The sequence below is a fragment of the Sus scrofa genome, chromosome 8 (assembly GCF_000003025.6).
Source record: "Sus scrofa isolate TJ Tabasco breed Duroc chromosome 8, Sscrofa11.1, whole genome shotgun sequence".
In the NCBI taxonomy this organism is placed as follows: domain Eukaryota; kingdom Metazoa; phylum Chordata; class Mammalia; order Artiodactyla; family Suidae; genus Sus; species Sus scrofa.
Genome location: NC_010450.4, coordinates 100447821 through 100473751, shown reverse-complemented (window position 1 = coordinate 100473751; position 25931 = coordinate 100447821). Strand labels below are relative to the sequence as shown.

Below are 25931 nucleotides of genomic sequence, written 5' to 3'. Positions count from 1 at the left end.
CTTTTGAGTTCCCTGGATCTCCACATTCTGCTCTCTGGCCCTTCTGTGAAGACCCCCAGCTCACCAGGTTCTTTGTGAGCACCACTCTGGGTAGGACGTAGGGGTTGGGGACAGTGTGTCTCCAACTGTCTGGGTGCTATGGAGACCATGCTGCTGGAGATGAGGTGCTATGCTTTCAACCTTGAGGAAGCAGGGCAAGTGACAGAGGCAAGCAGGGTGCAGATAAGCATGGTCCCCTCTATGGAGGTGCACAAATTGGGCCTCTGGAAAAATCATATTTTCTACTGGACAGTGGTTTACAAAAGTGCTTTAGGTGTTCAAAGAACTGAGAGATCACTGGCTCTTTTGGAATTGTTTCTGAACCTTTATTTTAAGAAAGAGGAGGAAACAAACATTGAAACTATGCCTGTGCTATGCCAAGACTGATTTGTTTTAAAAGAAAGTGGGGATAAACACCGGATACACAAACTTTGTAGTGAAGAATACAGCATATTCAAAGAGAAACTAAGGAACTTGGAAAGGAAGAGTGAACGTTCACATGTACCGGACACTGGTTAGTCAGATAAAATAATTTATGTCTTATATTTCATATTTCTGGTGTCAAGAAAATATACTCTTTGACTACTTTGACAATCACTCTTATGACACCCAAGAGAAAAATACAAAGTTGACCAAAAATAAATTCCTCGTTTCAAGCATGATGGTGAACAGAAATAGCTGGCCTTTGTTAAGTTTTCTGACTTATTTATGTACTTTTCTACCTCATGGAAAACACTTTGATTCCTTTCTTATTGTTGTATAGAGAAAAATGCACTAACAGATTTTTTTTTCACTAATAGATTTTTTAAAGTTTTACTGAAGGTTGTGATAATTTCTTTTGTACAACAAAGTGGTTTAGTTATACACATATACATATCCATTCTCTTTCAGACTCTTGTCCCACACAGATTATCACAGAATATTGGGTAGAGTTGTCTGTGCTATATAGCAGGTCCCCATTGGCCAATCATTCAATATACCTTATATTTAAAAATTGCAACTTCAAAGGACTGAATAAGAGGGTATTTGGAGAAAAAGATCCAGGAACCCAGGCAATGTTGCAAGTAAATAATTAATAATAATGATTCTAAATAGTGAAAATAAGACAAATCATAGGTCCATCTTTTTGTTCTAGGATCACTTTTGTCTTCACAGAAAATATTGTATTCCATCCTCTAAAATAGCACTTCTTCAAGGGCAATGCATTGTTTGTTGTTGAAATTTGCAACAAAATCTGTAACAAAAAGCATTTTGTATAGATAAACAGGAAATCATTCATTCTTTAAAGAAAACTTGTAAAACTACTGGCCAATGCCAAAGGTGTAGAACAGCTGTGATTTTTGTTAGTTCTGCTTCTAGGGAAGTGACCCCGAAGATGGAGGCACAGTTGGAGTGAGCAGGAAGCATGGCCATGGCTGAAATCATCTGTCTTGGCTAATAGCATAATGCTCTCTGAAGGAAGTTTTGAGTAATAATTATTGATCCAATTTTCTGTGGTTTCTGTTTCTTAGAGAATTCTGTTTTTTGGACTTTGTATAATTCCTCTGTAGAATTACCTTTACCATATTGAAGACTTCAGGTCAAGGGTTCTTTACTTTTCTGCCTCCATAACATTCACATGGGTGCCACACTCTGGGCTGTAGGGGAGGGTGATATGGGCCCCTTGGCATGGAGGCTGAGAGTCTTGGAACTACATACTTTACTTGACAAACTGAATTGAGATAGTGGTGCATTCCTTCTAGCCCCTTCCAATTGAACTTATTTGTTGTAAAAATCAAAGATACTCTTCAAGATTGTCCAGCATAATCTTGGTCAATTCTGAACATGAGAAAGCTACATGTCTCTGAGGCTTTCAAATACATAAAATGAAACCTGTGTATAACCTGTATATTGCAGAAGCAGGCTGTGTGTGCAAAGGTCTTTCATAGGACTTGTTTCCTTCTGTAATGTGACCTCAGCCACCTCAACCATCATCTCGTTGTGTCTATTAGCTTTGGAATGACTGAGCCCTCCTAGGCCTTACTGTAGCTCAAGATCCTATCAGTAGTACCAGCAATACAATAGTCAGTAGAATTTACCAAACTTTAATGTAGCAAGTTTTATCCCAGTTTGGATAAGCAAGATATTTTGCAACCTGTAAAAACTCATTAACATTCCTAATACTTGTTTCTTTGGGACACAAATTCTCAATATTATTAACTTTTATTAGCCATAAAATGCCTACAAGCCTGGATGTTCAACACCCAATTAGTTATTATAAACTTTTGTTGGACACCTTATTTGATCCCCACATTAGGTCAATAATTAGATCAGAAAATTAGATCAATAAGACAACTAAGTGAAAATTTTAAAAGAGGCAGAAAATCTACAATTAGCAAAAGAAGCAACTGAGAGAAAAACCATCTTTTGACAGAGGGGTGAAGAGTTCAAGTCACATTACTAAACTCTGAAGACATTGTTTATTTTAACACAATCATTTCTGAGCCTGAGATACCAAGAAAATGATAAACTTTTTAGGCACATATTGTTTAAGGAGGCATAGAACACAGGTTTATACTTATAGACAATCCATCCAGTTGTGTACATAAGATCTGTGTCTTTTTTCACATGTAAATTATAATTCAATTAAAAGGAGGTATAAAAATGTAGATTCTGTTACATCTAGCATCAGTGAAAAATGGAGGGCTCCTTTGGGTAACCCTTTACCTACTCACCCATTTATTGAGAATATTTGTTACTCATGTTATTCTGTATAACTCAGGCTTTCTGTGTTCTAATGTACAATCTGCATTACTACAACATTAAATTCCTCTTTCTTATGTCATCATTACTTTTGGTGAATAATTTAGCTTCTTAAGCATGATCATTAAATACCTGCTCATTTACCTAATGTTTGTTAAACATGTACAATATAATTCTCATACTATGTTGGTATCACATTTTTCAGTCCATGTGAGAGACTAAAAGCTATAATTGTAAAAAGAACTCCAAAGCATGTATGTTATGCTTTGGGGATTTTCTAGAACACTGGACTAGGCCAGAGCAATTTTCACAGTGGCCACAGATCTAGAACAAATATTCTGGGGCTCTAAAAGCATTGGCAGCACCCCAGAACCCCAGACTTCACGGTTGCAAGTCTTAATTGTGAACATGATGAACTTCCTCCTAAACAACAGACAAATTGATGCTGTGGTCAGAAAGCCTGTGCTTAGATATAAGGCAGGCTAAGAATTTGAACTTATGCAGTTTGGAGAAGACAGACAGAGAATGTCAACTTTAATTACTTTTTTTTTTTTTTTTTCCTAACACAGAGAATAGACCAAAGGTCATGAGTGGAAATTAAAGAAAAATGGAAAACAAATGTTGGGAAGCTCACTATAGGAATGGAAACACAAGCAGCACTGAATATTATTAAAGAAAAAAAAAAAAAAAAGACCACTGCTTAAAAAAGACCCAAAAGTGAGGATCTTATGAAAGTTCTATTTTAATAATATGTTTAAAATAGTTTGACTTTTTGATATTTTACTAAGTAATTTAATTTCGTATACTTTCTTCCTTCTTTTAGAGACATAGTTCAGGAGCAAAAGACGATCTTAAAACTCACCCTTTATAAACTCCATCTCAAAAGATGATGCCTGAAAAATCTCTTAACAACTGAAAACAGACATTCCTCCTCACCCCACCTCCAGTGTCAAAGTTCAACAAAAAAGTTTTTTTTTTTTTCCTTTCAATTGACAGTTGTTGTTACTTTTCAAAATACATTTATTCTCAAGTTATCTTTCCATTAGGACACGAGTACATTTCCTTGACATTAATAAGAGCTATGTTGGAGTTCCCATCGTGGTGCAGCGGAAACGAATTCCAATGGGAACCATGAGGTTGCGGGTTTTATCCCTGGCCTCGCTCAGTGGGTTAAGGATCTGGCATTGCCATGAGCTGTGGTGTAGGTTGCAGACATGGCTTGGATCCTGAGTTGCTGTGGCTCTGGCATAGGCCGGTGGCTACGGCTCCAATTAGACCCCTAGCCTGGGAATCTCCATATGCCATGGATGCAGCCCTAAAAAGACAAAAAGACAAAATAATAATAATAATAATAATAATAATAATAATAATAATAATAACAATGAGTCATGTAGATTTACTATTGTGAGAAATAGGCAGAAATTCATTTTAGATTATAAAATACATCATAATGATTCTCAAATGAATTGTTGACTTTTTGGCATATAAAGAGGATCTTTGTGTTTTGATATGTTTTGACTCTCACATATTATCCAGCTAAAATAAAGGAAGATATTGCAATATAAATGAAGATACATAAATGTGAGTAGATAGCTTGAAATCTCATAAACACAATGGACATTGAGAATCTGTCCTGAAACTTCTCCCTTTGTTATCTTTTAGAAAGTCAGATAACAGTCTAAGAATGAAAAAGAGCTGCTATAAGATGATTAAAAGCAATTTCCAAAATTTAAAGGCATGCAAAAAATTAAAAGAATTAAATTATTCAAAATGCATATTCCTCAGCATATCTTTTAACCCCAGAGCCTGCTTCCCCCCCGCCGATGATTTTCTATGTCTCTATGTATTCATTTTGTTTAATATTAACCAATTGACTTAAATGTTGACAAAGGGGATTTGGCATAAATCTGCAGTAGGTATGCAATTAAGAGGATGTAATTAAGGATCATTGCTGGATGCATTTACATTAGAGATATAATTATGAAGAAAGAAGAGTCAGTGCAAGAGCCAAGGTATATGAATGCTGAAAGTGGACTTGGAAATCCAGAAACTAAAATGAGTTCCTTTGTGGGAAGAACTTCCACAGCCATTCTAGTCATGTGCTCTAAGGGCAAAAACAGCACTGAAATAAGGGAGAGCCTGGGAGCCACCATATTCAGACTCATCAGCCTCTAGCAAATCGTCTTCCCTTGTCATCTCTTGCTCTCATCCTACCTTGCCAAATGAAATCCATAGCATACCATTTTTATGTGCATTCTTATTTTCTTATGAGTAGACACATTAACGTGATTGATTTAACCATAGTTCGGCTTATTTATGACCCTCTGGTTAAATGTTAATAGCCTGAAGTCAAATATCAAACACAAGAATTTAGAGATAAAGATCTTGCAAACCCTGCTTACTAACTATCCAACAGGATCATGATCCAGCCAGTCCTGTTTCTTTAGCTGTTTTAATTTTGTCAACAGTGAACACTCATCATGCTTATTAAATGTTAGGCACTGTCCCGAGTGTTTTAGATACATTAACTCACTTCATTCTAATGATAACCACATGCAGCAGCTATTATTATTATTATCCTCTCCATTTTAAATTTGAGAAAACTTAGGCATAGAGAGGTTAAGTAATTTGCCCAAGGTCACACAGCTAGAGAGGTTAAGTACTTTGCCCAAGGTCACATAGCTAGTGAGCAGAGAGCAGGGTATAACTCTGGAATCTATGCTCTTAAACATCATACCACTTTCTGAGGCTTTCCACAGTTGCCAGATAAATCGTTTTATGATCTTTTATTGTTGGAAGTGTGCTTGAGTTGTTCATGTTATTCAAAGGGTGATGGGGAGTTCCTCTATGTCTCTAAGTCTGTTACATGTGTTGAATATACAGCTTGCACCCTGCCACACATCACTAGACCTAAATATCACATGTAAATTCATCATCATCCCATCTGTAGTATGAATAACTCATAGCCTTCAAATTAGCAAGATAAACTGATTCTTAATAAAATAAGACAAGATTAAGTTTGAAGACTAATTAAAAAGAAGGAAGCTGATCTCATGTCCATTAACTTTTTAGTTTGGTCTGCTTGGAAAACATCCAAAAGGTTAATATATGTGTTTCACTGAAGAGTAATGAAAATTCAGGACTAGTGGGAAATTAGGTAAGGGTAAAAAGACAGAAGGAGACACAAAATAGGAAATCAAGAAGACTTTATAAAAATTCCTTTTGCCTCACATTACACAGAGCCTTCATCTATAGGAAAAGGTTAATGTTGGATCCATCTTGCCCTGAATATCAGTAATCTTTATTATTAAGACCCAACAACTTTATTTCATAATCATTTTCTTCCGGCCAACCGGCTGTGGTTACTCAAGGCAGATTAACTAGAACCTGATGGATTTCAGCCCCTGTTCAGCAATGCCAGCCAAATACTATAATTACACAGGATGCAGGCTGAGATAATGTCGACCTTGTACTTAGAGATAGACCTAGATAAGTTGAACTGTCAGAATTGCAGGCCTGACTTTTCAATCACCAGTGCTGTATCTGTGAAGAGAAAGGGGCAGGAAAGAAAAAAATCCCCCATACCTTTCATCATTTTAGCTGTCCTGAAAGGAGGTATCTAATAAAGACGAAGCCTCCAAGAGACAGGAGTAGCTTCAAGAGTTTAGAGCTTAGTGAGCTGGGTGGAGGATGTGCCCCACTGAGGTGTATGTGTAATTGCTGTCCTTTCTGAGCCCGTATCTTCTGCAGACAGGGTGTGCGAGTGCCTTTCCATTTGGCAGTTTGCACGACACACCACTGATATTATGAAATTTACAATGAGTTGGAAAAACGGTCCTTGTCATACTTTATCCTTTTGGAAGAAATGGATTTCCTTAATAAGAGCACTGCTTTATTTCCCTATGAATTCTGATAGGGAACACTGCTGAATGGCATTCAACCAAAGAGAGAGGCTGCAGCAGAATGGCTTATTATTCTAAAAAATTTTAGGAACCCAGAAGCAAAATGTTTTTGGTCCTTATATATAGACATAAATGCTTATATTCAAATATCAAGTTCCAAGGCCTCTGAGATATAACTGTTAGAAATCAACCAAAGATGAGGGATCCGGGGGTATTTGCTAATGGTTAGCGAATACATCCCTAAATCATTGGGTTATTGATAAACTAGTTCAAAAATGCCTCAGTCTAGGTCTTTGTAATGTATTGAACTATGCAAGAGTCTCCTTGCTTAAATAAACTTTAAGTTAAATGTGAAAATGTTTCACATATACCAAATCTTGTGTCATGCTGTGCTTTCTGAACCTCTGCATATTCAGACGTTTGTGCCCACGGACACCGAGGGGTATCTCTGTTCCCATCCACTTTTCTCCTGGTGAATTCAGACTTGTCTTTAAAAGCCTGCCTCAGGACCCCCCCCCCCCGCCACATCTTTTCCACGTTGATTGCCATGTTCCTTTTCCTTCCTTCCAGTAAGTAACTGCTCCTTCACTTTTGGGTTCATACTTTAATATTCCTGCCTCTATTACTCCATGTATCATATTATTATCATTTTCTTCTTATTAGTTAATAGACTATATCTCCAACTAGAATATTTTAAGGACATACAGACTTAGGATACTAGCACAAAAACACCAGGAGCACAGTAGGCATTTAATATATGTTTGTTGACTGTATGGGTGCATGAGTAAACAGTAAAACAAGTCATTCTAAGGAAAAATGTTAGTTTTTAGTGCAGTTGCTGACTTTTGATTGTTTCAAAATATCAATAAAGCAAGACTGTATTCTCATATGTACAGCCCATCATAGACTAAGAGGGCCTCACAGAAGTCCTTGCTTTTAAGAGTATATGAAGACGCTTTTCCCCTGTTCTTCATTTCCTCTTCATAGAGAGGAAGAAAATTCCTCTCAACTTTCCACAAGAATTTGTAAAGCAGCATTTCTAGTTTCTCTCCACCTGTCCCCACTTACTCCCCTCCATTGATTGTTGAAAATGGAGAAGGAACAAAGCAGTGTTGGCTTACTCTTTTCTGAGTCTTCATATTTCTGCTGCTCTTGGCAACACCACAGGGGAAACTTGCATCTTTTTTTGTGGGGGGTGGGAGGGACTGAGCATTTTTAATGCTGGCTTATTTATTAGGCCTGCAAAAGAGTGTGGCTTATTAGCAACGGAGCTGTTCATCTTTATTGGTAACAAAGGTGCTATGTGACCTCCATTTGTCTGACTCCTATGTCCATGTTTCGAAGTATGCAAAATTAGGTCAGTATTTATTGTTTTCCCCCCAAACCACTCCAGTCCAATGTCTCTAGTTGTGCATTCCCCAGAAATATTGTGTAATTATAGAATTTCAGTGAACTCTTATGAAAACACTGAAGTTAATTTCAGTTTAGTATTTTCAAATACAAGATATAATCTTATTTCCTCAAAAATTTTTTTTTGCAGTCATTAAAAACATGTCTTTTTTTCTATAGAGTAACGTTGGACATATAGAGATCTAAATCCTCATCCATTACAGGTGTTGAATACAGGCCACCTTCTGGTTGTTTAGGTCATTTTGTTTCAGCTTGATCTAGTAATGGGAAACTCATGGAACTTCCTGTTTCGTTGGATAACTCCAAGAATTAGAGAGTATTTTATTTTATTAAACAAAAATTTGCTTATTTGTAAATTTTCCTAGTTATACTCTCTGGTGGAATAAAAGCAAATCTATTTCATATTTTCTCATGATACATCTTTAGATCTTTAATGTATTTCCTTGAAACCAAGGACCGTATGTCTTTTATCTGCATACCCCCTCCTCTGCTTAATATTAATAAAGGAAGTATCTTTTAAGCACCAGGCACTATGCCTGGTGTTGGTCATAGAAAAATGAATAAGACATGGTTCCTTTCCTGATAAAGCAAACATGTACATGTAAAGAAGTGCTTCCAAACCATTGTGTAAACTGCTGCAATGAAAATACATACAAAATGCAAAGGAACTCAAGAAAGAGGATATCTAATACTGCACAGGAGAAGCGGCTATGATATCAACATAGGAGAAAGGGTATTTGTGTAATTCTTAGAATAAGAATATTCTAAGTAGGAAAAGAAGGGAAGACTTTTCCAGTCAGTGATAGCAGCATGTATAAAGGCACAGAAGAAAGAAAGATTGTAGCATACAGAGTGAACAGGAGGATTCAAGGAGGCTGAAGCATGGGGGGTGGTGAGTGTGTGCAGAGTGGTAGATGAACCCAGAAATGAAGGTGCTCAGAGTGTGAATGGTATCTTATATCCTCAAGGATAAGGATAGTGAAGGAAAGCCACTGTAAGATTTAGAATAGGAAAGTGACTACATTAGATATTTTATAAGAATCACATAAGCTGTTAAGTAATGGAAGTAGTATGAAGTTAAAAGCAAGAGGGCTCTTTAAAAGGTTTTTGCGTCCTCTTTTAATTTTTTCAATAGTCCAGCTGACTGCTGAATAAGACTCAGTGAAAATGGAGAGAAGAGAAAATGCTGCATATGGGTATTTAGCCTGTAGAATAAATAAGATTTTGTGGCTGGATGAAGATGGGGTAAAAGAGGGAAGAGGTTTAGGAAACAAGTCTATCTTTGAACAGATTTGGTTTATTTATGGTGTTCAAGAGAACAAAATCCAGAATACAACGGATACTATAGCAATGAATCATGGGAGTGTGTGCTGAGACTGATAATATCAAGAATTGGAATTCTTTAATGGATGAGTAGTCCTTGAACTGCACATAAAGTGCAGTGCAAGTTGATGCAAAGTTGATGATCAAGACCTTGGAGAACACTTCGGGGACTGCCAGCAAAGCAGACTTATTTGAAGGGTAGCTCAGAGAGCTAAGAGGTAAACAAGAGAAAATCACTTTAAAGCCAAGAGAGAAGAGATTTTTCTGGAAGTAGGGATAATACCTCATTGTCAGAGGCTATAGAAAGGTCATGTTGAACAAGGACTGATAAACTTCTGCTGGATTTCTTGATTAAGCCATTATTGATGGCCATTACTCAGGAGAGTGATTTGAGCAATATGAGAAGGTGAAAAAGCAGAGATGCTGTCTTCCATACAGTAGCTTGGCTGGATATTAAATTGATATGTAAAAATATGTAACTATTTGAGCATCTTAGGGTCCTCTATTTGTCTGTTTGGTTTATTTTTGCCTCATTAGTTTTTAAAAACAATGTCAGGCTCAACAGATTTTAATACCAAACTTCATATTAAGATGGGACTGTATGAATCACATAACTACAGTAGGGTTTGTTTTGTGGATCTATTTCCAACAACCCTGTTGACTGAGTCTATGGAACTAAGTGAGATTTGCCACTGTCTCAATCATAATAGAGTCAGTGTGGCCCATCCTGCTCACTGCCCAGAGGGGAAGTGTGAAGACCACGGTCAGCACCATCCTGCTTCCTGGAACAGCTGTCATGGACCTCCCACCTGAAAGGTCGCCAAAATGTGAACCATAGAAATACCTTTTCTGAATACAAAAATCATAACATAAAGTATTAGAATGAAGGTTTCTAGCTGTCTTTAAAGTCCTTTGTAGAAAAATATAGGTAGAAATTAAAGAGAAAAAAGTATGATACTACTTAAGAAGTTTAAAATATCAGTCTAGTAACCTAGAGCCACTTTAAAAGCACAACATCAAAAAGAATGAGAAGATTAAGGAATATCAGTTCTGTACTTACAGAATTATTTGTTTGGAGGATCCTATCACTGGCTTGATAATGATAATAGAAATTTCTTCAAATTAACTGCATTTGAAATAAATACTGATATTTGTTCAAATTACTAAGTAATGCTCAATTTTACATGTTTGTCTTGGGCTTTGTTGGGGAAAAAAAGAACAAGTTAAGTTTCCAGGAAATTAGGTTTTTGTTAAAAGTACCTTTATAACTTAATCATCTTATCGTTGTACAGACTGATATTCAAAAAAAAAATGGTATGCCATGTAAGATTTTTTGCTAGCTATTCTACAACTCAATTACAGATATCTTTAAGGGCTAATATAGAGATTGGTCAGAAGTTATATTTAATTTCACTGCAACTCTGACTTATATTCAGCCTGATTTGGTAGGAATTGGCTGGAGGTATTTCAATGCAAATGATCCTTATTTTTCTTTTTTGACACTATGATCTTTTCTTGAAAATAAATCTCTTCAATGACAGGCTCATTTAGAGTTGGTCTGGAATATTTTCCCCATTGCCTTGCTCTTCAGTTGGAAACTTGCCTGAATGGCCCTGGGGAATAACATGTGCTGACTGTATTACAAGATCGTTCCTTTTTGGAAATATATCCTGGTAACTCTAGTTTTGATTTCCTATTAAGCAGTTGATTTTGCCATTAAGTTATATATCTGTTATATGTAGAAACTATTTTATTTTGTAGAAAATCCCCAAGGCAGGGCTTCAGTAGGACAAATGTTCAGTTTCTCAATTACGAAAATGAAGTCTGGAGGTAAGCACTTAGAATGAGCAGCGTGGCATTGGATGGTGTCAGAGACCAAGGCTCCTTTGGTCTTACTATTCCATCACCCTCAGCATTCTATTTCATGCTTCTACCTCATGTTTCAAGGGGGCTGTTTGTGTGGCTGTCATCTTGTCAGCATTCCAGCCAGCAAAAAGTAGGAAAGGCTGAAGAGAGGCAGGCCCTTTCCTGCTACAGACGTTTCTAGGAAATTGCACACAATATTTTCACATTTATGTTGTTTTGGATAAAACTTAACCACAGGCCCACACCTAGCTGCCATGGAGTCTGGGAAATGTAGTCTTTATTCCAGGTGACCACATACTCAGCAAAACCCTGAGGGTTATATCACTAAGGAAAAAATGGGAGACTAAGATCCTGCAGAACATCTAATAAAAGTCTCTGCCAAGTTTTCTTCTTCCTGCTCAGCCTGTCACAGAATCTCCTCCATTAAATCTCAGTTTATGATTCTTCTACTTTACCAAAGCTTTTTTGGATATTAGCCATCCATTTTCTTCAGCTGTTAGAAAAATGACTTCTGTGCTCTTTATATATTTATATTTCTGTTCATGATGTTTTTCTCATCTACTAAATAGTATTCTATAAGGACAAGGTCTCATGTATCCCCAGCTCAGTGCACAATTACACACCCTAAAGGAATTCAATAAAACCATGACTGAAAGTCAGAGGTACAGAAATTGGAGATAAAAATACATATTAGTTGGTATTATTCTTGCCACAATTAGGTTCTTTTAGAAATACTATAAAATCTATTACATCTTCCTGGAAAGTTGTTCTGCTCCATCAAACAAGTCTCCTGTGTGGTGGGCTGCCCAGCTCTCTTCGGTCAGAGGCACTGAGGTTTTTTCTGCACTTGTTAGTGAGATCAGCATGAGTCCTGTGCAGCCTGGAATGTGAGACCCAGGGGACAATGTCCTTGGATGTAAACTGGGAGAGTGCTTGGAAATATCTGCTAACCAGAGCAACACTGGAACCTTTATGACTGGATGAATGGTTCTTCATCCTCTCAGTGTACCAGGGAGAGATGTGAGAATGAGAATGAGTGTGAACGAGCTGATAAATATGACTTGTACCTTTAATAAACTGATAAATGGAGGAATCATGTATCTAAAGATAATGATATAACTAAATAGAAATATCTTTTCTGGTCCTGCTATTCTCTACTGATAAGCTGCTACCATTTATAAGGAGCTCTAAACTCCTGGAAATCTACACTTGAAAACGTTTCTTTGTACATTTATTTTTAGAAGTGTTTATTGATTGAGATTTTCTAAATCAAGCTATGACTGTTTTTTTGTACAATTAAAAGATAATGTTTGTAGTAATCAGTTTAACAATGACCATTAATTAGTGCTGCAAGACAAAACAGAGGATGCCCAGTTATATTCAGAATCAGATCAACAATGAATTTTTTTAGTATATGTATATTGTATGCAACATTGGGGACATATTTATACTAAAAATGTGTTGTTTTTCTGAAATCCAAATTTAACTGGGTTTCCTGTATTTTTATTTGCTAAATCTGGCAATGCTCTCCTTAGTGACTCAAGTCTCCCTCTGTCCATGGCACTATGTCATATGGCACTGCTGCTCTGCTCTTAAAAGGTAGAGCCTATTTCTTCACTCTGTTGAACTGGAGTTGGCTTTGTGATTTGCTTTGATAAATAAAATGTGGGAGATAAGACATTGTGTAAATTGCAGCACCTAGGTCCTTCTTCCATGGGAGTAAGCAATTGTCCCAGGACCATTTATTGAAAGCACAACCTTTTCTCAATCATTTTCAATTACTTCTCTGTGAAAAATCAAGTTTTTATAAATGCCTGGACCTATTTCTGTGTTTTGATTAAGTTCCATCATTTCAGCAATACTATGTGTCTTAAATGATATAGATTTATCTTAAGACTCAATGTCTAATATAGCCAATACCTCCTTGAGTCCTAGACAAGAGGGGCTCTGCCCCTAGCCCCATACTTTAGAAGACCCACTTATCACAAATACTCAAGAACAAAGCTATTTTGTTTTGTTTTCATCATGATGTCCATAAAATCTGTTTTGAAAGTTGAATAACCACTTGAGCGAAAGAAAATTATGGAAGGGATTCATGAGCCAAAACAAAACCCCAAGGAAGATAAGGGGCCAAAAGCCACATGTGTATGTGTAGGAAGGAGAAACTCTGCTTTGCCCTGAAAACCACAGAACAAGTGTCTCTTTTTGTTTAAAACTGACTGCTCCAAATCACACAAAATAGTGTACAAGCAGACTAGGTTCCCCAATTAACTGTTTTTATTCTTTCCTTTTTGCTTGGGAAGTAGTTTTGAGAAATATTAGAACTGTCCAGGAAGGCTTAGGTGGGACTTGAGAAAGGAATTTGTCCACCTTGTGATACAGAATAAAAACTCCATGATCAGTTCTATGAAGTTTAATCCAAAGTTTAAAAAGGTTCATCCAGAATCTTTATCTAAAATGAACTCTGGATTTTTTTCAGATATACTAAGACACAGACATAGAAATGATTGCCATGAAAGAAGTTTATAGTCACAGACCCTGAAACAGGAGGCACGGCATGCCATGCAGGGCCACATGGGGAAGCATCAGGTTTGGTGAGGAGGCAGAGGAACAAGCAAAAACATGGGTGAAAGTCTTCATTGTGGTTTTCATGGCAAGCAATGGGCAAGGCAGGGTAGCAGGCTAAATATATTTAGGATTGGCTAGTGTGAATAACTTTCAACAGACCTTGAGATGTAGGGATAGCCCCTAGTTACCTGGTACTTGGCTCTGAGGTGATATTTGGGCAGAGGGATAGGGACTCAACCTGTGAGAGTTTGATAAAGGGGAAAGTAAGAGAGTTTGGACTCTAGATTGCTTGATTTGCACATGAAAGCCACATCCCAAGGGAGTCATTTACTATCTCCAGGAATCAGCTAATCCTGGGTGGGGCAGTCTCCAGTATCTGCAAGAACCCAAATTTCAAAGCATCATAAGTTCTAGAAAATGAGGAACACAATTAATGCAAGTCTGTATGCCATGTTTTTCTCTCAACAAAGTCTTACTTTTAAAGCTATGTTTCACAATTTTGCATCTAAAATGAGCCTCAAAAGATTATCTGAGGAGTTTAAAGCTGGACAAATAATGGATCCTATCTTGCCTGACTTTAGCTCTTTCCATGAAGTATGTCTTAACCTGAGTAGGTAAAGAGTTTTAAGAATGATTATCAATGAAAAATTCAATGGATAATTTAAAAAATATTATTCTACAATAAAGTAACTTTAAACCATGATTCAAATAACGGTAATGGAAAATTATTCATTGCATGTTTATGGCTTGCTTTATTGCTACTGAAGTGCAAGTTATGTGCACAAAGATAGAACCCATGCAAAAAGTTCACCTGCAAACTGAATATGATCTTGACTGCAAGTTTCATACGGTACAATTTTATATTTGGTATGCTTATTATTCTACATGACTCTAGGGCACATATTATTGGACAATAACCTTACAGGTAATGTTATTCAACAGAAAAAATAAAGGGTCATGGTAAGTCTCAATTTTTAAGGCTGCTTTGAAGAGTAGAATCTGGAATCATCTGAAGGCTCGTTCATTCAAGTATCTGGTCCCTGGGCAATGAGTGCCTATACTGGCTTGTGGCTTGCCTTCATAATAGTATGGAACCTCAGGATCTATGCTGGATCAGGACTCCAAGTGCACAGGTTTTAATGAAGTAGAAACTATGGTATATAGTTCAACCGTTTCATTCACATATGAAGAAACAGATCTAGTGACCTTAAACGAATCCACTTCTAGGAAAGCAACAAAATGGTTTTCTTATATTCATTAAGTGGATGGATAAATATATCAAGTGACCAAGCTAGGCAAAACTGCAGACTACCAGGCTGAAGAGGACACAGGAATCAGTGGTCATGTTCAGGCAATGTTCCAATAAGAGGGCTGTCACTATGTAGTACATGTCCACAGGCAGAAATGCCTACCTTTGGAACTGATTTTCTGGGTTGGACTTTATCTCTTGTGCAGGGGGAAGCTCTAGTTAAAGGATGCTGCAAAAATGAAAGCTGAAGTCTCAACCAAAGAGAAAGTAAGACAACTTTTGTTTTTTTATGACCAAGTGAATTAGGAAAATGAACAAATGATAATATAAAGGTAATTTAAATCACAAGAGATTTGTATGCCATGCTAAATAATAAAATTATCTGTTTGACAAGCCACCTCAAATTCAAAGATCAAATAATACAGTTTTATTATTCTCATGAATTCTGTGGACAAGAAATTTAGAAAAATGGGATGGAAGTCTTGCCTCTACTCTATAATGTCTAGGACTCAAAGGCAGGGGATGCCTTTAAATGCTGAAATCTATAAAGTGGTGAAGGAAGAAGGGGGAAAAGGCTTATCTCTTTAGCAAAATATGTATTATAGAAGAAAAAGAAAAATGTAAGGACCTGGGAAATGATTTTCACCCTTTTTTAATGAATTTTAATTTTTTCCACTATACCTGGTTTACAGCGTTCTGTCAATTTTCTACTGTATACAGCAAGGTGACCCAGTCACACATACATATGTACATTCTTTTTTCTCATATTATCATGCTCCATCTTAAGTGACTAATTCCCAGTGCTATACTGCATGATCTCATTGCTTATCCATTCCAAAGGCAACAGTTTGCATATATTAACCCCAAATTCCCAGTCCATCCCGCTTCATTCCCCTCCCCCTTGGCAACCACAAGTCTGTTCTCCAAGTCCATGAGTTTCTTTTCTGCGGAAAGGTTCATTTGTGCCATATATTAGATTTGAGATATGTGATATCATATGGCATTTGCCTTTCTCTTTCTGACTTACTTCACTTAGTATGAGAGTCTCTAGTTCCATCTATGTTGCTGCAAATGGCATTATTTTGTCCTTTTTAATGGCTGAGTAGTATTCCATTATGTATATATACCACATCTTCTTAATCCATTCATCTGTTGGTGGACATTTAGGTTGTTTCCATGTCTTGGCTATTGGGAATAGAGCTGCAATGAACATAGCAGTGCATGTATCTTTTTCAATGAAGGTTTTGTCTGGATATATACCCAGGAGTGGGATTTCTAGATCATATGGTAGTTCTATATTTAGTTTTTGGAGGTTCCTACATACTGTTTTCCATAGTAGTTGTACCAATTTACATTCCCACCAGCAGGGTAGGAAGGGTTCTCTTTTCTCCATACCCTCTCTAGCACTTGTTATTTGTGGACTTATTAATGATGGCCATTCTGACTGGTGTGAGGTGGTATACCTCATAGTAGTTTTGATCTGCATTTCTCTAATAATTAGTGATGTGGAGCATATTTTCATGTGCTTGTTGGCCACCTGTAGATCCTCTTTGGAGAAATGTCTATTCAGGTCTTTTGCCCATTTTTCAATTGGGTTGTTGGCTTTTTTGCTGTTGAGTTGTATAAATTGTGGTATATTTCAGAGATTAAGCTCTTGTCAGTTGCATCTTTGAAACTGTTTTCTCCCATTCTGTAAGTTGTCTTTTTTTTTTAATGGTTTCTTTTGCTGTGCAAAAGTTTGTCAGTTTGATTAGGTCCCACTGGTTTATTTTTGCTTTTATTTCTGTTGCCTTAGGAGACTGACTTGAGAAAAACATTGTACGGTTGACGTCAGAGAATGTTTTGCCTATGTTCTCTTCTAGGAGTTGATGGTGTCTTGTCTTAGTGTTTAACTCTTTAAGCCATTTTGAGTTTATTTTTGTGCATGGTGTGAGGGTGTGTTCCTGTTTCATTGATTTACATGCAGCTGTCCAGTTTTCCCAGCACCACTTGCTGAAAAGAATCTTTTTCCCATTTTATGTTCTTGCCTCCTTTGTCAAAGATTAATTGACTGTAGGTGTCTGGATTTATTTCTGGGTTCTCTATTCTGTTCCATTGGTCTGTATGTCTGTTTTGTACCAGTACCACACTGTCTTGATTACTGAGGCTTTGTAATAGTGCCTGAAGTCTGGGAGACTTATGCCTCCTGCTTGGTTTTTGTTCCTCAGCATTGTTTTGGCAATTCTGTGTCTTTTGCTTGGTTGCAGTGCCCTAATTTTTTTTTTTTTTTTTTTTGCTGACCCCTGAGGTGACTGGGGCTGCAGGTTGAGCCCACTCACAGGCCCCCAGTGGTGGCAGGCCATGCCTCCCTTGGCCTTGGAGATGACTTCTGCAGTCTGTCCTTGTTGCCTGTGGATCACACAAGAGGTACCATGTTGCACTTAGCTCCATGCTGCTCTTAGCCCACACAAGAGGTGCCCAGACACCCATAGCCTGCACAAGAGGCACCTGGTCTCCTGTAGCCTAAGCAACTAGCTTCTTGCCACCTGTAGCCTGCACCAGAGTTGCCCTGCCCTCCGAGAGACCCCATGCACGGGAGCAGGGAGATTCCTATGGTGGTCTGCCCCTCCTGCTCTAGCTCTCCCCAACAAAGGCACCTTGCTTTTCCCACAGGTCCAGACCTCCTCCTGGGTTCCCTCTGCCATGGTGTTCCACTCCCCAGCCCATAGCACACCTGCTCCCCAACCCATGGCACACCGTTCCTTAGCCCCTTAGGCTGTTCCCACACAGCCAACCCTAGTCCTCTCCCTAGAACTGACCTCCGGAGCCTGAATCTCAGCGCCCAGTCCCCGCCCAAGAGCTTCAGGCTGTGGTGTCCAGGGCAGTGGTGCAGTGCTGCTCTCATTCTACTTTGCCCTCCTCAGTCCAGCTGCTGCACTTTTTCTCGGCAACTTGAGGTCCCTCCGACTCGGTTGATCTTTCCTTCAGTTAGGTGGCTTCCTAGGGTGTAGGAATGCTAGCCCCATCCTGATTATTTCTCTCTCTCTCTTTTTCTTTTGTTCAACCTGGTCATGTCTAAAGTTTCTTGCCCTTTTGGGAGGTTTAAGTTCTTCTGCCAGCATTCAGTAGATGTTCTGTGTGAACTGTTTTACATGTAGGTGTGTTTTTCTTGATGTGTTTGTGGGAGAAGGTGAGCATGACGTCTTACTCCTCTGGCATCTTGATCCTTCTTCCTTGGTTTTCACCTCTTAATCACTTTCCCTCTGTGGCATTATTAGAATATGAATGTATGTAGAAATGGGACCACCTTTTTAGACCTAGCCTCACAAGTCATTCAGCTTATCCTGTGTCTCATTCTCTTGGTTCCAAGTGAGTGTGAAGCCCACCCATATTCACTGAGGTGGTTCACCGACCTCACTTTTTGATCAAGGTAAGGATTATATAGAGATGAGAATGTGAGATAGGATAGATTTTTTGAAAGTTCAGTCTACCACACTATATGATATCTAGATACCTATGAGATTCAGCTACTCAGGTCCCATAATTCAGTATGACTCAGGAATAAGTGAAATAGAATCTTAGCATTTACCTTCCTCACCCTACTTTCATTTTCATCCCTGTGGTCCTTCCCTTTAGTCACTTTCTATGGTTGTAGGACTAACAACCAAGTGGAATGTCAACCTTCATTCTTATAACATGTTGGAGGCCACTGAACAGCTGAACTCTGCAGAAAGCAAACAGCTGCTGACTTTCTAAGGTCCAGGGTCTCTTTCAAAGACAAGATAAGGGAGTTATGCACAAACTATGCTATTCTATAAGCAGCTGCACTATGCCCTAGAGGTATGCACCAGGGCTAATCATTTCCTTTGTTATTCACTAAGAGGTAGCTTTGTCATCGCCTATGCCTGTTCCTGCTCACTAATCTACATACGGCACCTTCCTTAATAAAATTATTGTGGGCTAAAGCCCAGCACCCTTGTTCTGTAGAACAGAATGCCTCTTGGTCCCCTACTTTCTAGATGTAAGAGTCTTATGCATTTTGTTATAGTGTGCCGTCCTTCTTCCAGAGTTCCCTGATGCCCTGCAGCACTGGACACAGCAATATCACTGTGTGTGTGTGTGTGTGTGTGTGTGTGTGCTGGATGTCTAGATGCTTGGAAAAGGCAAAACTGAATATAGAAAGGTTATTGCTAATCAAATCAACATGTTACCCTTGCTTTGAAAGAGTTTGATAATCAAGAAATAGTATCTTCTTTTCATTGAAAGTAATAATCCTGGCTTAGATTTCAATGAAGATAGGAGTCATAATAAGCCACTTAAAGAAATCATGTAATTTTATGATTATGTTTCAGAATATGAAAAATGATTTTAGGATATGTAAAGCGATTTATCCAATCAATGTGTATTGCCAACTGTCTTTCCTTCAGAGGTATGTTGGGTATTAGGTCTACAATGGTCAATCAAACCTAAAATTATGCTTTTTCTTTTTTTTTCTATAGCTGCATCATGTGAAAGTTCCCAGGCCAGGGTTCGAACCTGAGTCATAGCAGTGACCCAAGCTGCTGCAGTGACAACACTGGATCCTTAACCTACTGCGCCTAAAACGATGCTTTTCTAATGGAGCTTCTAGTCTATCAGAGATGGAGTTATGGGAATGGATAATGAAAGTCATCATATTAGTGAACACATAAGTGAATATACAATTACAAGTTGTGATAAATGAGGGGAAACAAAAAGACTGGGGTCCACACAAGAGAGAATTAAAAGAAAAGTTCGTTTAGATTAAATGAATCAGGGAAGGAATATTTAAGAAACTCTCATTTACTGATAAGTGATGATGGTAAATCATTACTAGTATGGCAAAACAGGAAGGAAAAGTTTCTTGAAAGAAGAACTTTTTCACAGGCTCTGAGTCAGACAAAACTTTGTTAGATTTTGTTTCCCTTTTTTCATTTATTGTTTTATTTCATCAAGTATAAAAGAAGAAAACATTGATGACTCAAGCAGAGAAGTGAGATCCTCACATATGCATTTAAGAAAGATCTCTGGCTGCTGCTCTACAGAAAATAGATCAGAACGGAGCAAGAATGGAATTGGCTCTTGCTAATACACTTCTGAGAATGAAAGAGAAAACCTGAGGAAATAATTTATCAGAAGAAGAAAAAAGGACCTTCTCAAATTTCCTAACTGCTTAGAAATTACTCAACCTATAATCTCATGAGAAGTATGTAGTATGGGTCTATACCTAATACTACAATAAGAAAATGCCCCATGCTACTTGCATACTTTCTGAGTTCTTACTGCCTCCCTTTCCACATAACTGTTAATTATAAGTCTGGAGAAAGCCCTCCTCTCTTTGTTGAAATCCTAAGCATCCTTCAAGTTGCAAATTAAATGCTTCCTCCTTGAGGAAAGGCTGATGCCCCTAACCAGGTATTTCCTCTTTCCTGACTCCAGCTCTCTTGGGCTTACTTTTACATTTCTTATGTCATTTTTCTATTGAGTGAAGACCTAAATTTACTTGTGCAGTACATTATTCTGGGTTCAGTTTGCTGTTGGAGACAGCAATGCCTACACAGTGTCTGAAGGAGAGGTGATATTCAATAAATATTGGATGAATGAAATAATATACAACTGAAATTTACGTCTTGAAATAATCATAAAAATACATGATTTTCTATTTTTTTAAAGATTGGATTATTATGACTCTTTTTGTTTATAAGCCATCTCCCACAATCAATTTCATAGCATGTATTTTCAACAGTGCCTCTATAAATATTTATTAAATTAAATTAAATTTAAATATGACATTTTAAATTTATTTTAACAGTGATTAACTAGGATTTAATCAATAATATGCACTCTGTTCTTACTGTTATTCTAAAGGAATATTTGTATTGATAAAACTGCATTAAAATGATACAAACTCATACAAATTAAAATAAATTTTAAATATTATTGTCTACTCTTAGATATCATTTAGCTAAGTAAATTGGTTAAATTTGTGTCCTTTTATGAGTTTAAGTTATTCTATCAATCTCTTTATACCTTTAAGACTGTTTTGTTGTTGTTGTTGTTGTTGCTATTTCTTGGGCCGCTCCCGCGGCACATGGAGGTTCCCAGGCTAGGGGTTGAATCGGAGCTGTAGCCACCAGCCCACGCCAGAGCCACGGCAACGCGGGATCCGAGCCGCGTCTGCAACCTACACCACAGCTCACGGCAACGCCGGATCGTTAACCCACTGAGCAAGGGCAGGGACCGAACCCGCAACCTCATGGTTCCTAGTCGGATTCGTTAACCACTGCGCCACGACGGGAACTCCTAAGACTGTTTTTTTATTTAAATCTTCAGTTCAACTGAATCACTAGGGGAATTACTTGCAGGTCTAAAATTATGAAGTATTGTGTAAAATTACTTAGCATTTAGAATCAAATCAATACACATTTAAGAGATCAATAAATAAAAAAATGACAAATCAAGTAGTACTTCTACAATAGAAGCAATACAAAATATACTGCATTTAAAATAGAATAAGACATTTAATTCAGGAAGATATAAAATACATGTGCTTATAAGCACTTTGAATGGCCCATAAGGAGTTTCTAAGTGACATCCATGATGACGTTATTGACATTTGTTCAGGGCTTGTTTAGTGTAATCTGAGCACCACATAGATACTGCCTTGGCATATACTACTGTAAGTGTTATGAGTGTAACTTATACTTCTTTCTGGTACTCACATTTTCCTCTAAATTTATTAAACTTAAAAGAGTGCTCCTGTTTATTCAGTAATACATAAGCAAATGAATAACAGGCTTATCGCGTCTCTTTAGAATTTCTCTCTTTTGCATAAGTGCCATTTGTAATAAATAGGTATCCAGCTCATAATTTCTAGTTATAGCCATTTCCACAGTTCCACTTTGTGATTTTATAATGGCGTAAACATAGCAGTACTCAGTATGGTATAAAAAGAAACATCTATTTAGTGGAATAAGGGCTGAAAAAAACCAATGTAATAAGTCACAGTGATTCAAATCTCTTCCTGGTTCCCACACTCTCAATTATGTAATTTTGAACAATTTTTTCTATTATAATGAAAGAACATAAGAAAACCTGTTTTCTTCTTTTGTTAGTAATCATGTTAATGGATCAATTAACCTTCTTGTTTTGTTTCCTCTTCTCTTTCTACAGATTGCTTCCAAGTATAAGAAATGACAGAATTGATATTCCACCGGGTCACGAGTATTGACTAAAGACTTATGTCAGTGAACTTATTTGGTGATTTGCTTTAAAATTATCATTATTATTCAGTTTTATTTTTATCTAGACTAACTGTAGATTAGTGTATTTGGAGGAAGGATTAAATATTTTACCTGCTTGCCTCAGAAGTATGTAAAAGAGAACCCCTGGACAATATCAGGTAATAGATAATTAGTTTGGCACTTGACCAGAGTGAGGTCCAGGCATGAGTATTTTATTACAGACTAACACAAGTGAGCATTCAGCTGTTGGGTCAACTCAGATACCTGAAAAACAGCTACTCTGACACATTTACAACCTTGTGAACAAATTTATGCAATTTTACATCCCTCTGCTGATTTACCTGGAAAGAGTATTATATCAGATAATGAATTTAACATATGAAACCCAGTAAGTGCTTTTGCATACTGTCACTTAATATTATATAGAAAGATTTGGCATTTTCTCACTTAGGCATGTCCACTGTCATGTGATCTTTATAATCAGAGATATGACCCTTCTTTTGGATTGAAAACTTCCCTTGATTAGTTTTTCTTTGAATATTATAATATTTAACCAGAGTATTTCTACCTCTGGTAAATACAGATATTATATTTTATTATATTCTACCTCGAGTAAATATAGCTATTAGCCAGACATCTTTGAAAATTCAGGCTCAAATGGCAACGTAAATACAGAAATTATTTCTTTTCTCTTGTTTTTGCACTTTAAAGGATAGATGAGGCTCTAATCAGCACATTCTCTGACATGGGGGTAGGACTGGGGTAAGAGTGGAGGTTGGAGTTGGAATGAATAAGGAGAGCAGCAAACAAAAGATCTTTTCTCTTTCAACATTTCATAATTTTTCTGAAATGATGACCCTGGTTATTCATTTAGATGTTGTAAGAGTCACCAATAAATCTAAAGTAGCTAAACAAACACACTAATTTAGAAGGAGATAATGGAAGCAAAGTGTAGAAAAGACTAGCTAGGAAGTAAACTAAGAGGGGGTCAAATATTACAATTTCCAGAAGAAAATGACACAACATAAATCCATAGCAGTTGAAAGTCCTCATGTACAAATGAAAATGATTAGTAGGAATATGGAAGAAAGTTGAAACAGATAGTTGGAAACCCCTTTGAAAAGACAGGAAAAGAAAAGGGTTAAGACAAAAGAAAAAAAAAAAAGGAATGAAACAAAAAAGCTGAAATTTTAAGATAGGCTTGTTAAAGAGTGGCTTTGTTTGTAATATTCGTTAGTGAGACTGTTAGCCCTGTGATTTTTCACCTATCTTGTTGGTATACAAAAAAATGAGATTTAAAATTACTTGGATATATTTTATTTTAAAATAATCCCTGAATGTCATTCTTAATTTTTGTAATGAGCATTATGAATGAGAGGTCAAGGAGACAAACTCTTGCATGTGAATCTTGGTTTCTACTCACCATTTCAAGATACTTAAGCTTGTATGCCCTAGTTTTTTTAATCTGAAAAACAAAGGGAAAAAAGAGGGCATAATAACATCCATATCTTAGAATTACTATGTGGTTTGAGGTAATACATGTTAAACTCTTGGAAAATAGTGATTACAACATAGTAAGTATTATCTTAGTTGTATTATTTTTGGATGGAATCTTATGAGGTAGTATGTATTATTATTCCCAAATTCAGACTCAAATTATTTTTTCTTTATAAGGACTATCAAGAAACTTATAAGTTATAAAGGTATTTCTTTGATTTTTTAAATCAGCTTTATATTTGAACTGAGAGGAAGATGGTTTTTAAAAATTATTTAAATTACAGAGACGATGGGACAATCATTTTGAGGATTATTGTTGTAAATAACTGGAAATTTTTCATCTGAACTCATTTTTCTTTAAGTCTCTTTGCCCAGGAGTGGTCAGGGAATATGCTGGAATGAGTTCAATTAGAAATTGAAATAAATCTGCTAAAATTCATGTTGCTTTATCACATTCCTTCTATAATCTAACGTGCCCCAAGGAGTGATACCAGATGATTAGAATGGCTGGTTTATGAATGCAGCTGGTGTGGGTTTAACAGTTTAGAACTGCACTGAGAGCAGAAACCAACATTACATATGTTTTAGCTTAATCACATATGAGTTAGCTTAATCTCCTGATATGAGCTTAACTTATTTGGAAAGAGTTAATCAGAAGTCACTATGCATTCATGTATGCAACAATGATTGGCCATAGTATTAACTGACAAAAGTACATTATTGAGAAAGAATGTTCTATGCAGTTTTTGATTTTGGAATTCTCCATGTGACTACAATGAAAAGTTTTGCTTTCCCCCACAACAATAGTTTAAAAAAAGGCATGGTTGTTAATACCAGTATTTTTGCTACTATTCCTTCCATTCAACCAACATTACAATAATAATAGCCATGACTGATTAAGTGGGTACTGTGATAGTCCCATGTTAAGAGCATTCAAAAATATAATTTCATGTAATCCTCATAAGAACTTTCTAAGGTCGTCACTAACAAGTCTACTTTGGGAGATGATAAAATTAAAAATCAGAGCTGTTATTAAAACAAAGTCATTCAAATTTTAAGTAATAGAGTTGGGAGTTGAATCTAGTCTCACATGACTACCAAACCACATGGACTTTCTATTGTATCAAATATTCCCATAATTTTGTATTTCACATGGCTTTAACATTTCATTATAGAGATTAAGATGGTAGAGTAGGAGGATATGAAACTCATCACCCCCCACGAACACATCAAAAATACATCTACCTGTGGAACAATTCTCACTAAAAACTAACTGGAGATTGGCAAAAAGACCTGTGGAACAATTCTCACTAAAAACTAACTGGAGATTGGCAAAAAGACTAAAAACTAACTGGAGATTGGCAATGCTGTAAGAAAGACCACTGCAGAATCAGGTAGAAAGGGAAGAGAAGTGATCAGGTCAGGACCTGTGCAGCCCTGGGGGAAAACTCAGACAAAAATGAGATCAGCCCTGAGGGTGAGTGATTTGAGGGATACACTGGGTGCTCCAGTTCTCTGGTCTGACACAGCAAAGACAAGCAGATGAGTGCCCTTGGCTGGTTGGAGGGCTCTTGGCACTGACAGGAGATCAGTGGGAAGCTTGGACTTGGTGCATGAAGACAGCATTAGTACTGGCTTCCTCCTGGGGCAAGGTGGAGAGGGTAGACTGAAAACTGCCCAGTCTTCTTAGAACATCCCAGAGCATGCCCCAGCCTGAACTGAGTGAATGCTCCAGTTCTGCTTGCTTCATATTGCAGCTCTGCACTGTGGACTGAATGCTACCATAATTAGGGAGAGAGCTCAGCCATGGAATATAGAGGTGATCCAGACCTGGGTCAGTATTTGAGCATGGCATGGGCAATGATTACTGGCATTTACATAGGCAGCAGCACATCAGCGGTAGTCCCGATCTCTGTGGCTGACTGGATAAAGAAAAAACAAAAAACAAGACCTATCTATATGCTGCTTACATGACACTCACTTCAGAAGGGCAGTATAAAATGCCAAGAGATCAATAAGAGGACATGTTAACCCTCATTAACATATATGTATCCAATACAAGAGTACCTAAATATGTATAGCAAATAATAATAG

At 37.2% G+C, this 25931-nt stretch overlaps 1 protein-coding gene across 4 annotated transcripts in view; it reads left to right on the top strand.

Moving 5' to 3' along the window:
* Nucleotides 1-24276, top strand: part of SPRY1 (sprouty RTK signaling antagonist 1) — a 414305-nt gene extending 390029 nt beyond the window's left edge. For 3 of the 4 annotated variants that reach the window (XR_002346360.1, XR_002346358.1, XR_002346357.1), the window contains 2 exons: nt 15306-15366; nt 22270-24276. The gene's annotated coding sequence lies outside the window, so the exon portion shown is untranslated. Of the gene's footprint in view, nt 1-3350; nt 3499-15305; nt 15367-22269 lie in introns of those variants that run through there. The other variant, XR_002346359.1, reaches the window with a different exon arrangement.